This window comes from Oryctolagus cuniculus, chromosome 4 (genome assembly GCF_051225735.1).
Source record: "Oryctolagus cuniculus isolate XC-2025 breed Fujian yellow rabbit chromosome 4, ASM5122573v1, whole genome shotgun sequence".
Taxonomy (NCBI): domain Eukaryota; kingdom Metazoa; phylum Chordata; class Mammalia; order Lagomorpha; family Leporidae; genus Oryctolagus; species Oryctolagus cuniculus.
Window position 1 is genome coordinate 150,563,527 of NC_142870.1, and position 14,050 is coordinate 150,577,576.

The window sequence follows — 14,050 nt, forward strand, 5'->3', positions numbered from 1 at the left end:
CAGTATTAGACAACTGTAACTAAAATATAGTTATGCCAAATCATATTTTTCCCGAGGAACATATGAGAGAGTCTTAATTCCTCACATTCTGACCACACACTTCTCATATTTTGGAATTCTAATTAGATAAAAAAGCCTGCGTTACTACAGGGCTCTTGATATTTGTATTTCGATAACTACGAGTGAGATTGGGAATTAATTTCTCGCATGAGCTGAATACACGCCAGAGGTTTGCACATTTCTCCCATGCATGTTTGTCTTTGTATTGATCTGTATCCATTTTTTTTTTTTTTTTTTGACAGGCAGAGTGGACAGTGAGAGAGAGAGACAGGGAGAAAGGTCTTCCTTTTGCCATTGGTTCACCCTCCAATGGCCGCAGCGGCGGCCGGTGCACTGCGGCCGATCCGAAGGCAGGAGCCAGGCGCTTCTCCTGGTCTCCCATGTGGGTGCAGGGCCCAAGCACCTGGGCCATCCTCCACTGCACTCCCTGGCCACAGCAGAGAGCTGGCCTGGAAGAGGGGCAACTAGGACAGAATCCGGCGCCCCGACCAGGACTAGAACCCAGTGTGCCGGCGCCGCAAGGCGGAGGATTAGCCTATTGAGCCGCGGCACCAGCCACTGTATCCACTCTTCACATGTGGTGAATATGCACAGTCCTGGATGCTATTGTCTTCTGTCGCTATTGTCAATGGGATCTTCTCTTCACTTGACTAAATGATCATTTGCACTGGCTACTTTCTTGTACTTATTTCTTGATTCAGATGTTCCTAGTAAATTCTCATTTTAAATATTAATACTGATAATTCTGTGTTCTCCTTTCTAAATGTGCATATTTAATATTATTCTAGTATATTATTACATGGACCAGAACTTCAAAAACAATAGTAAATAATAGTGTTGAAAATGGTCCTAATTAACGGAAATATTTCAAGTGTTTCACCATTATGTATGATACGTCACTGGTTTCTTTGTAACATATATCTTATATCATGTCAAGAAACTATTCTTATTTTAACCTATGATTCAAGAAAATCAAGAGTTGCTGTTAAATTTAACCAAATACCTTTTCAGCATTTACTGTCATGACCATATGCTGGTTTTCTTCTCTAATCTGTTAAACTTTAACGAAATATTAGTCATTACTTTAACAGAGTCCTTAATCTTGAACCTTTTTTTTAAATTTGCTAGAACCAACTGCACAAGTCATCCTGTATTTTCTTTTATCTACTATTGGATTGCACTTGCTAATATTTCTGTAGGAATCTTATATCATGATAAAATAAAGTAATAATGGTATTTTCTTTTTGTGAACTATCTGTCAGGTATCAATTATGCTGGATTCATAACAATATCAAGAAAGCTTTTCTTCTTTCTCTTTCCTCCTGAACATCCTACGTGACAGAGGAACTGTCTGTCATTGGAAGTTCTCTGAGGGTTTGCCCATGACAGCATCAAAGTAGTAAGCTTTCAGCAGTTCTCATTTCCTTCCAGGTGAAGGCCATGCGGGTTTCCCTCTGCGTCTTCAGACACCTTTGCGATTATCATTCATACTTCTTTCTACCATGTTCCATTTCATCTTGGTTTCATATCACTTGGCTGAAATCAGATAAGTGATTTTCTCATTCTCTTCTGTCTTCTGTGGCTACCTCTAGATTCTCATTCCTGACATGATGCGTTTCTTCTCTTTTCTGAATTATAGTTACAAGCAGAATATCATTTTTCTGTGGGTTTACCCCAAAAGACATGTTACATGTATAAATCAATTCTATTGTCTTTCTTTGAATTCTCAGGTTTCAGTATTTATCTTTACTTCTCTCTATTTTACTTGGGCTTACTGTGTGTTTTTTTTCCTAGCTTCTTGAACTGCATGGTTAGTCCACTTATTTCTATTCTTTTTCAGTAATGAAAGCTTTTCGAGGCAATGCGTTTTCCTGCACACAGCATCAGCTTTAATATGCAAGCACTTTCATCATTGTTTTCGGCCAGATATTATTCAACGGCGGCTTTAAATTTTTCAGCTGCCCAGAGATTTTCCATTTTGATTTTGTTGTTTTATTGAGGCTATTTTATCTTTAGTGTGAGTGTACCTCCAACTTTCATTAATTACTTTTTTATCTCGATGGATTGCAGTTAGAGAATGTGGACTGTAATATTTCTCTTTTATTGGAATCTATTGGGATTTCTTTTACAACCTAATATATATATATAATGCTCAATTTTTAAAATGCTTAATGGAAGCTTCAAAAAAACAATATATCCTCTCCATATGATACAGAGTTCCTCATCAATGCATGGGCTCACCCAGCTTACTTTGCCTCGCTAGTCTCCCAAGGGCTAATGTGAGTGTGTCACCATTTCCCCTACAACTCTTTTTCCATCCATTCTCCTTTATTTTCTATAGCTTTTGCTTCATGTGTCTCAATACTTGCTGATTATATATTCATAATGTGTAGGACATTTTGTGGGACTCATTAGTATGTGGGCCTTGATTATAGTTTGTGGCATCATTAGGTTGCAAGCTCCCACAGAGAAGGACACTTGTTCTGGTTCACAGTGGCATCCTTACTCTCTGTGACACCTGGTCAATAGTTAGCACTCAATAAAACCTTGCTTGAGGGGGCCGGCGCTGTGGCATAGTGGTAAAGCCGCCTGCAGTGCCGGCATCCCATATGGGCACTGGTTCAAGACCTGGCTGCTCCACTTCTGATCCAGCTCTCTGCTATGGCCTGGAAAAGCAGTGGAGGATGGCCCAAGCGCCTGGGCCCCCGGACCCACATGGAAGACTCGAAAGAAGTTCCTGGCTCCTGGCTTCAGATCAGCACAGCTCTGGCTGTTGCGGCCACTTGGGGAGTGAACCAGCAGATAGAAGACTTCTCTTCCTCTCTATAATTCTGCCTTTCAAATAAATAAATCGATCTAAAATAAAAAAACCTTGCTTAAAACAAAAAGATGCAAATAAAGAAGGAAGGGAAGCAGGTCCAGAAGCATTCACTATGCCTTTTATTGACCTTAACATTACTTAATATAACATAATAATCTCTGCTTGCTCGTGGATGGTGTGTCACGGACAAGCATTTTAATGTCAATATTCACATTTTTCCTTTTGGATAAATCTCTGGTAGATACATCCAGCATGTGGTGAGATTTCAGCATTTTGATCCAATCTGTTATTCTCTTCTTTTACAAGAAAGAGAAGGTATTTTTGCTTTATATTTCAAATATGTGTGAGCCTACTTCTGCCATCTCTATTTTATGTATTATCCTTACTTTTCCCCCCTCTTGGTTTTAAATTTTTTTTGCCTTCTCATCTGTTTCCTACTTTTTCTTTTTCCCCTCCAGTGATCATTAATTTGGAAGATCACACACACACACACACACATACACACACGTTTGTGTGTCTGATTTTTACTTAAGACAAACTAAACAAAACTGTTTACAAATAAAATGTTTTATTTCCAAATTTATCAACTTTAGAAATGGAAAAAATGTTTATAGCCCCTACTTGTAAAAGAGAAATAAACTCATCTGCTTACATTCCCTTCCTCTTCCTTAATTTTTTTTGTTTGCATTTTATAGGGGCAAGAGGAGTCTCTCAATCTGCTATGAAATGATCATTGGGGGCTGGTGCTGCGGCGTAGCAGGCCAAGCCATCGCCTGCAGGGTCAGCATCCCATATGGGTGCCTGGTTGAGTCCTGGCTGTTCCACTTCCAGGAGAAGCTCCTGGCTCCTGGCTTCAGCCTGGCCAAGCCCTGGCCCAGCCCTGGCCATTGCAGCCATGTGGGGAGTGAGCCAGAGGACGGAAGACCTCTTTTTCTCTCTGCCTCAGCCTCTCTCCCTCTCTGTAACTACATCTTTCAAATACCAAAAAAAAAAAAAAAAAAAAAAACCAACAACAACAACAACAAAATTTGAATTTTAGAGATTTTAAATGGTGTAGTTTTTAAATAAGAAGTATAATACTGCTTTGTGAATATAATACCACAGCTATTTCAATTTTATTTTTAAGTTTAAATATAATTAATGTGCACTTGAACTTAGCATCCATTCTAGGGTGCTTTATTTTGGCTCCTCTTCTTGCTGTCTAAAGCAACCCAGAACATCCCTGTCCAATAGAAATAAAATTTAATCCACGTGAGTAATTTTAACTTAGTAAATACATTAATAAGAAGTAAAAAAGAAATGGGATATTAATGAAACCCATTTTACTTATTCTATGAAAATGTTTAAGTTCTCAAAATGTAGCGTGTATTTTATTGCTATAGCGCATCTTAATTCCGATGAGTCAGGTTTCAAGTGTCCAAAGCCACCCATGGTGAGTGACCACTGTACCCAACAGATCAATCATGGATTGCAGTGCACACAGGAAATGAGAATTTGGGTCTGCAGCCAAGACTTCCCCACCCAGCACCCCAGGCTGCGGAGGTCAGTGTCTCCGCACAGCATGGTCTCTACAAGGCACCCCAGCCGGAAGCTCTTGGCTGGTGGCTCTTCAAGAGGTCTTGTTAGGAAGTGGTGATTGAGGACAGTATTTCTCAAGCTTTAGAGATCATTCAGAGTCACCTAGTCATCTCATCACTCATGGGCTCTAAGCAGCTCTGGAGCAGACCCTGTGGCTGGGTTTTTAATAAGTGTTGATGCTCATTACCTCTTGCTTTACCGGAGCCCATGAATTCCAAAAGTTCTCTATTGCCTTGAGTTTGTAGTGATTCTCTTCTGCTTACTGGAATAATTCTTATTCTTTATTTTGCATATAGTAAGTGCTTCCCTTTTTTATTGAAAGTATTTTTGTATACGGCCCAGGCTGGTGCTTTGGGCTTTCCAGGCAGTCTTTGGGTATGTGCTTGTTGGAGGGCTGAAGTTCAGGAAGAATGGATCCAACAGGAGCTGTGCCTCCACATTCCGTAGTCCTAGTTCTTTGCTCTTTGGTAGTTGTCTGCTACTTGGACTAGGAATTTTCCTCTCATTCCATTTTTAATTGCTTGTTGCAATTTATAGAAAAAATTTTTATTTTTTCTAGACTTGCTTTGTAGTCAGCTTATTTTCATAACTTGGTCCCCAGGTTAATAATTTGCAGTGATAGTCTACCTGGAACACTTACACATTTCTCATTGTGTGCTCTTTTCCTCACGATCAACCCATATGACAGAAGAAAGTAATGCTTATGTCTTATCCACGTTCACCAACTAGTAAGTTGTGAAACGCTGATTTGAACCCAAGTAGATGGGCTCTTACACCATTACACAGCTATTTGCAAAATTTGATTAGGCTATGTATGTGCCTCTTCCTACATTTTGAGATTTATATTTATTTTATTTAAGAGGCAGAGAGACAGACAGACTGACAGGGATTCCGTGTCACTTCCCAAATGCCTGCAATAAGTAGGACTAGGCCAGGCTGAAACCAGGAGCCAGGAACTGAATCCAAATCTCCCACATGGGTAGCAGACACCCAAGTACTTGAGCTACCCATGCTGCTTCCCACACGCACATTAGCAGGGATCAGAGGCACAGCCAGGACTTGAGCCCAGGCCCTCTGATGTGGGATGGGAATGTTCCAACAGCTGGTGTTATAAACGCTAAGCCAAATGCAGGCCCCCAGCTTGTTTTTCTTTCCTTATCACAGTGGTTAAAATAAAGTTTGTAAAGTTATATTTTTTCAGTATGTAGGTTTGCTACATTTGTATACTCATATTACTTGAATTTTTATATGTTTTATAGATACATTTAAAACAATCACTGAAATTGAAAAAATGTAACGTAGAAAATGATTATGTAATTAATCACTTTCTCTGAATACTCTAAAACTCCACTGCCCAGAAGTTATTTGCACCCAAACTGTACCACTGTACCCTCAGCTTTTTAAATTGCTGACAATTGTAAATATTTATGGGCTACAGTGCACCATTTCAACATATATATATACACACAGTGTATAGTGACAAAATCAGGGTGATCAATGGTTCCTGTTCTTTGACATTACTTTATGATTGGGGCCTTGGAGCTCCTTTTCTCTATTTGTTTATAAAATATATACTAGGGGAATGGCACTGGGATGCAGAAGGTTAAGCCACCATCTGCAGCACTGGCATCCCATATGGGTGCCAATGTGAGTCCTGGCTGCTCTACTTCCAATCCAGCTTCCTGCTAAAGTGCCTGGGAAAAAGCAGCGGAAGGTGACCCAAGTGCTTAGGCCCCTGTCCCCATGTAGGAGACCTGGATGAAGCTCCTGGCTTCAGTCTGTCCCATCCCTGGCCATTGCGACCATTCGGGGAGTTAACCAGCAGATGAAGATTGCTTTCTGTCTCTCCCCCTCTCTCTGTAATTCTGCCTTTCAAATAAATAAATAAATCTTTAAAAAATAAAATATATACCAGGTTATTGTGGACTATGATCTCATCACTCTGCTGTGTAACACTAGGAACTTATTCCTTGAATCCATTCCTGATTTGGTAGCTGTTAATTCCCTCCATCCCCTCTGTCTCTCCCAGCCTCTAGTAATCATTATTCTGTGCTCACAGTGGATGGTTTAGCTCTCACATATAAGGGAGAATATAACTTGCCCTGCTCTGTTAAGGAGGCAGACTGGGTGTCAGGAGAGCTAAGGCCTAGAGCAGCTCTCTACAAACCGGATACGTGGCCTTGTGCAAGCGTTTATAATTCTGAGCCTCAACTTTCTCATCAGTGAAATGATAATTAGTGATCTAGTCTTGCTAATCTCAAGTAATCCAAGATTACTGGGGGACTTTATAACCATTTTACATGTGAGACCTTCAAAAAGCTCATGGAAAATGTGCAAGATGAAAAACTATTCATACATCTCAAACATTTTTGCACCAGATACGTTTATGTTTTCATTCCATTTTCCATGAACTTTTTACGTACCCTCACAGTAACTGCGACAGGACCTAGACCGAGCTATCATGGCCACTCAACTTCCTCTCCTAGAGTACTTCGATGTCAGGGAACCACCTTCTTCCCCCGACACATTCAGGCCATCAGTTGCCTAGCAGCTTGCTGCTATCACATCCTCTGCCATCCCCTGTCCCACAACTCACACACAAGCACGCAGGAGCACACCTCTGCACTACCACCACTGCACTTGCCATTCTCCGAAGAACAATTCCTGTCCAGCATAGTTGCCTACCCAGTAGTGCAGAGCCACCAATCTACTTATTAACGAGACCACTCCACTGCCAAATGGGGCAATGTGCTCAGCTACAGAAGCGCATTTGCAAACCTCCTTTGTAGCTACTGTTAGTCACCGAAATCCACGCAGAAGGAGTATGACCAGCAGGAGAACAGGTCTGTTCCCACTCTCCCCCTTTCTTCCTCTCCTGCATGGAATACAGTCACAATATCTGGAGCTCCCGCAACCATCTTGGGATTCCTACTGGTAGAAGTTCCATCTAAGAAGGTGGAACTTAAAGGAAAAAGAAGCCTGCACTACTAATGAGCATGATTCTCTTTATTAATCTGTTCTGCCCACCTATGGACTTTTTCATGCATTAGCGTGTGGCTTGTTTGAAACATTGTTATTTGGGTTTGCCATTATTTTCAACTGAACACAATCACACTTTATATAATCTAAATATAAATTGATATCTAATTGTTTAAGAATACATATTTAAAGCATTTAGAAATAATCATAATAATTGATGAATATAAGAAAAGTAGACATTATGCTTATAAATTCATTAAATAGGTCTTGCCAGCCCCTTCTTTGGTAATCTTATGTATCACTAAATTACTGTCCTATTATTTACTTAGATTTATGGTTTAACTTCCCGATTTTTAAACAAAAATCAGGCTTGGGTGACTAGCTATAAAAATCACCATAAGGGGCCGGCGCTGTGGCATAGCGGCTAAAGCTGCCACCTGCAGTGCCTGCATACCATATGGGTGCCAGTTCGAGTCCCAGCTGCTCCACTTCTGATCCAGCTCTCTGCTATGACCTGGGAAAGCAGCAGAAGATACCTGCCTGCCTATATCGCTATCACGTATTCAATACATACTGTGTACAACACAGTTTACACAATAATCTCTAATTTTCATTCCAATTCTCTAAGGCAGCTCTAACTATACCCATATTACATGTGAGAGAACTGAGGATCAAAGAAGGAGCATAGTGTGTCCAAATGCTCGCAGTCTTGGCCAAGATCGTGTCATTCCGCTGTACTTTACTGCCTTTCTACAGCTCTAGATCCATTATTACAGTCTCTTCTTGTCCCTGTGACATGACAAGATAATTAATTAACCAAGGGAGCTATTCCATGCTAAGGGAGAAGTGGGGCTGCCAACTACAGCAGAACCAAATTACACACACGTCTGAAGAACGGCTTTAAGGATGAGAATCGAAACAGGTCAGAGCAGTACCACAAAGTACCAGAGATAAATGGGGTGACAAAAATGGTGGCAAACGCCCTGTGCCCCACCAGCCACCCCTTCCCTGTGAAGAAGGCACGAATCTCAATCGTATCCTAAATCCCGGCTTTCTCCTCCTTCTTTGCTCCTACGCAGAGTGGACCTGGCTCTGAGATCCAACAAGACTGCCAGGGGAGCAACTTTAGCATCAAGAAAAGTGTACATCCCAGCGATGCGTGCTCTCCTGAGGGACGAAACTTCTGCTGTGAATTTTTCTTAAGGATTTTTGTCCAGAATTCATACAGTGACTATACCTCTCCCAAAATGTCTCATCTGGCACTCTGTGTTTACAACAAAACAAAAGCAATTAACTGGCCGGCGCCATGGCTCACTAGGCTAATCCTCCGCCTTGCGGCGCCGGCACATGGAGTTCTAGTCCCAGTCGGGGCGCCGGATTCTGTCCCGGTTGCCCCTCTTCCAGGCCAGCTCTCTGCTGTGGCCAGGGAGTGCAGTGGAGGACGGCCCAAGTACTTGGGCCCTGCACCCCATGGGAGACCAGGAAAAGCACCTGGCTCCTGGCTCCTGCCATCGGATCAGTGCGGTGCGCCGGCCGCAGCGCACCGGCTGCGGCGGCCATTGGAGGGTGAACCAACAGCAAAGGAAGACCTTTCTCTCTGTCTCTCTCTCTCTCTCTCTCTCACTGTCCACTCTGCCTGTCAAAAATAAAAATAAAAAAAAAAATTTTAAAAAAAGCAATTAACTTTAGAAGGAACAGTTGAACACCAGAAACCAAACTACACGCACGTGAGGTGTAGAGCACTACACCCAATTGCCAAGACCTGGGTTAAACAAATCGCATGCTGTCAGAGCGCAGCAGCCTTCAGCATTGACGCAACCTCTCTTGAATTTTGAGCACAAGAGAGACTCCGAAATGTTTATTGAAGTCAGGAGTGCTATTTGGAGGAAATCTCAAAGGTTGCAGTTTTCAGATTCAGCCAGAATAGCAACTCGCACACATGGTGAGAGATTCAAGGGGTTTGTTCTGTTGGGAGACCCTGCAGCACCTAATTGCCTGCAGCTCTGTGCTTACACACCTGTTGCTGTGTCTACACACCTGGTAGGCTAGATGACCTGTAAGGCTCTGGTTCTCAAACTTCAGCTGCATCAGAATCCCTGGAGACCTTGTTAGAACACACATCCCGGAGAGATTCTGGCCCCCCAGGTCTGGGGTGGGCCCATGAATGTACATTTGTATTAGTTTCCAGGGAGTGGAGATGCTGCTGGCTTGGGGACCAGGCTTTGAATGGCACAGCACTGAAGTCCTTTCCAGTTCTAGGAGTCCAGCCGTTTTTAGAACTTTAGTCTCAACCGCCTGCAAAATTCCTCAATAGGGCACTCCACCTGCGCAAAGTAACCAGTAGGGGAGGCTCCTACTCAGCCAGCAAGACTTCCCTGGAGGACACGCCCCGTCTCTCCACAGACCCAGAGACCCGGCACCCCACACTCACCGAGCTTTACCGCTTGTCTGGACGCTCCGGCCCCGCTGCGGGCTCTCTTGGAGCGGCACCCCCAGCGCTCAGCTGAAGCCCGACCGCACGCACAGGTGCAGGTGCAGGCAGGTTCCAGCCGCGGGGCACAAGTGCAGGTGGATTCCCGGCGCCGCGTGGCGCGGCGCTGCGCTGCGTTGTGAGCCGCGCCTGGACCTGGCCCTCCCCTGTGGCTTTTAAATCTTCGCAGATTTTAGCTCCAGGGTCTGGAGCCCTCCAGCTGTTGGCTGGCTGGATCAGCAAGGTCTTAGCAGCGGGTTCCGGGGAAGCGCACGCTGCCAAATTAAAACAGTTCTCAGAAACCGAGGGCAGCCTTTGGTTAGCAGCTCCGGAGCTGAGGTCACGGGGGCTGCTTGCGTGAGGTCGCACCATTTGGCTCCCTGGTTTACATTTCTGCAGAGAACCAGAGAGGATTCCCAGAGGGGCAGGGTCTCCGGGAAAGCCAGAGGGAAAGTTCACAGGCACTCCCCTCAAGGTAGCAGGAATTTGTTCCCGCAGGGCGCAGAAATGGAGCAGCTGACAAAGATGAAGATGTGGTTTTTGCCCAGAGAGCATAAGGAAAATCTTGGAAAGCACTGACTCTGTCCGCATGGATGCTTTATTTTTGTTTGTTTTTCACGGTTGAGATTTTATATCACATCCATTCCCATCACGTGCCACGAAACATCCCTAGCTCGTGTGCTTGAATGCAAATCCATCAGCCCACTGCTTCCAAAGAAGATGTAGTTGCTCTATTTTGAAGCCATGTGGTGCAGTCGGGGTCTTGAGGTGTTCTGCCTACAGCAACCTGATGTCCTGGACTTGCAGGGCCAAGACTCGCTCCTCGCCATCACTGAGTCTCAGATATGCCCGGGTGTGCATGGTGGATGTGCCATCAGTCAGCACAGTGAAACAGTGACACTGAGGGCTGGGCAGTTCAAGTGTGGGGGCAAAACGTTCTTCTGTTTCATATGGCTGCCTGGCTGGGTGGAAGCTTCGTTCCTGCCGTGTCTAAACCCACAATGCACAAGATGGATTGTTGAGACCTCCTTCCTCAGCCAAGACCAGCCTCCCCAGGGAGGAGGGGCAGCTGCTTCCCTTCAGGGGAAGAAGGTGGCATGTCTCCACGACTGTCAGTTTTTGACTATCTATTGGTTTTAGAGACTTCCCTGGGAAGAATTATTGTAGGAATTTCATTTTACTTGCAATACAATGATAAGTTTACTTTCATAATTACAGTATCAAATAAAAGTGACCTAAAGTCCTTTCCACCAAATTCAACATTTCCTGTTCCTTTCTTCTGCTTATAACATTGGAAAAAAAAAGTGGGTTTTTGGACAGGAGATTATAAAGCAAATGCGTCCTCAATTGAGGATTGCATTTATTCTACTAAGGACACACTAACAATTTATTTCAGAAAGCAAGAGTTTGAAGCCGAACATCTAAAGGGTTCAGACACTAAAAGCACCACGTTTTCAATTTCCTAACACAGAAAAGAACCCAACTGGACTTAAGTAGTTTATCTGACTTGGGTTTCACCATTTTCTCTACAAAAGGAAAACATATCGAATAAAAGAAAATGATTCAGAATTTCAAAATTGTGAAAAGGGTGTTAGTTTTTTTTCCATAATTCATCATTGGTTCAGCCTTCCCAGCCTGTTTCATCTGCAGCTGCTTCAAAGAAGGACCTAACATCACCAGGAGAGAGATCAAATTCTGCACTCACTCATTCCCACTGGAAAATACTGATGATGTTTCTGAAAAACGTGAAAACCATATATTAGAAAGACTGCAACGTGATTTTGGATGGGAGATGATTTAAGTGGAACAAGACTGACTTTCTCCCTAATGCAATTAGAATTGTTAGAAAAGAACAGGAAACTTTTCTTACCATGTGACTCAGTGTCACTTGAGCATGCCTGTACACCAGCAGATAGAAAATTCATAACTAAAACATACTAATGATAACTGGAGGCAACACACTCTCCTTTCTCTATGTTAAATATTGGAATCTAATATACTTTACTTTGCCTAAGACACATAGAGAACAACCAAACATGAGTTAGCTTCTTGTTCCTGGAAGTCCTTGCTAGCATAGCTTACTTGTCAATATCAACCAGAGTGCTCCAGAAGACTTGTTTCTACTCGTACTTCATCTCCATTTCCACCCATCCAAAGCTGTATGTCATAAACTCTGCCAAAACTCAACCAGTCCTCTGGTTTGCAAAATATACCTAAAATTCACCTACCCCAGGACCTGAACCCTCTAAATACCCTCCCCGACTTCCCTTCTGAGACACTACTGAGACTGTGTTTATGCAGTGTTCCCCTTTACTGCAGGAAGTCCTACCCATAGGTTTTCCTGGTGGTCCCCTGTATTCTGAGAAATACACAGCTGACAGCATGCTGTAACCAAAAGCTCTTAATTCTGTCATGCATCTCAGAAGAAATCAAACCAACAAAATGAAACCAACAAGTGCGTTTTCCTGGATGGAGGCAGTAAAATGGCTAAAGGGTTCATGAGAGGATGACACGAGGGCTAGCTCTGAGGGCTTCCCATGTTAAGCCTCAAGATTGGGGAGCCAAGTTTCACCAGGAGGAAACGTCCACTTCCAAGAACAGTTAGAAACAGAAGCCCAAGAATTTCTGATTAAAAAAGGAAAAGGGGTGTGGGGAGCAACTCGGACTAGACTGTTACTGGAATTAAGACTTATTCTATGCATCTGCTCTCCCACAATATGGCGCTGGGAGAGGAGGAAACAGCTTCTACACAGCTGCCTCCAGTTCAACCAATAAACAGCAGGACCTGCTCCTGATTGGAGGAGAGCAGCGTGCTCGGCGTGTGGGTAGCAGAGTTGGGATTGGTGGAAGAGGACTATAAAGGAGGAGAGAGACAACATGCACCGGGAACATCTAAGAGGAACACCTGAGCAGACCCCGAGAGAGCCGGCCAGCGGTGTGCCGTTCCCCCGCGGAAGTGGGGAATGTGGCAGGGGGAACCGCCCTTCCACGGAGGTGGAAGGGACGGTAGCCAACCCGGGAAGAACCAGCAGCAAACCCGGGGAGGGCCGAGCAGACAAAAGAACAGCGCAGGGTCCTGTGTCGTTCCTCCGCGAAGACGGGGAGCGACAAAGGGGGTGACTCCCCACCTCCAAGTGGTGAATCAAAGTCTCAGATACTCAAGTAATGTAAGAAACTTCAACTAGCCCTTGCTGGGAGGATGGCTATGGAGATAATAGGAGATGGGTCCTCGGGGAGGTGGGGGCAGGAGGCTGAACCCTCAAAACACAAGTCCCTGTGATGTGCCCAGGAAGGCACACAATCTTTCCAACTGGCCCAAAGCCAAGTTCAGCACTGTTTCTTCAGTTTTATTTTAAAACAAGTAAGAGCATGAAAAAAAAAAGTTATTTTTTTAAAAATCTTATGGAACAGGATAACTATTCCATTACATATTTCCAGGTTACTCTGGGAAATGTGCTATCCTAATCAGTGCAATAGCATCTGAACTATAATATGAAAATTTGACAGTGAGATGCCTTAAAACAGTTTTCAATTTACAAATAGCAAGGTAAGGATCTGGAGCAAGCCAGTCTGCAAAATGGGGATACTTGTGTTTGCCACATAACAGTTTTCTCATACTGAAACTAAAATAGTCTTGGATGTGCCCTTTACTGGGGCTGGCGCCATGGTGTAATGGGTAAGGCCACTGTCATCCCATATGGGCGCCAGTTGAGTCTAACTTCTGATCCAGCTCTCTGCTATGGCCTGGGAAAGCAGTAGAAGATGGCCCAAGTCCTTCAGCCCCTGCACCCACATGGGAGACCCAGAAGAAGCTCCTGGCTCCTGGCTTCATATCAGCACAGTTTCAGCCATTGTGGTCATCTGGGGAGTGAACCAGCGGATGGAAGACACCTCTCTCTCTTTCTCTCCCTCCCTCCCTCTCTCTTTCTTTCTCCCTCTCTCTCTCTGCCTCTGCCTCTCTGTAACTGTGATTTTCAAATAAATGAATAAATCTTAAAAAAAAGATGTGCCCTTTACTGTGTAAAATGTGTCTGCTTTTTATTGCCTGTGTGATTTAGAGCAAATTACTTAAGCCCAATCGAAACTTCCATTTCCCCATAAGCCAACCTCAGATAATATTGATGTTGTACATTGTTACAGAT

At 43.7% G+C, this 14,050-nt stretch overlaps 1 protein-coding gene across 1 annotated transcript in view; it reads right to left on the bottom strand.

Moving 5' to 3' along the window:
• COL6A5 (collagen type VI alpha 5 chain) overlaps positions 1 to 12,129 on the bottom strand; it is a 139,358-nt gene extending 127,229 nt beyond the window's left edge. The window contains exon 1 of the mRNA XM_017346727.4: positions 9,870 to 12,129. The gene's annotated coding sequence lies outside the window, so the exon portion shown is untranslated. The remainder of the gene's footprint in view (positions 1 to 9,869) is intronic.
• Between the last annotated feature and the right edge of the window lie 1,921 nt (positions 12,130 to 14,050).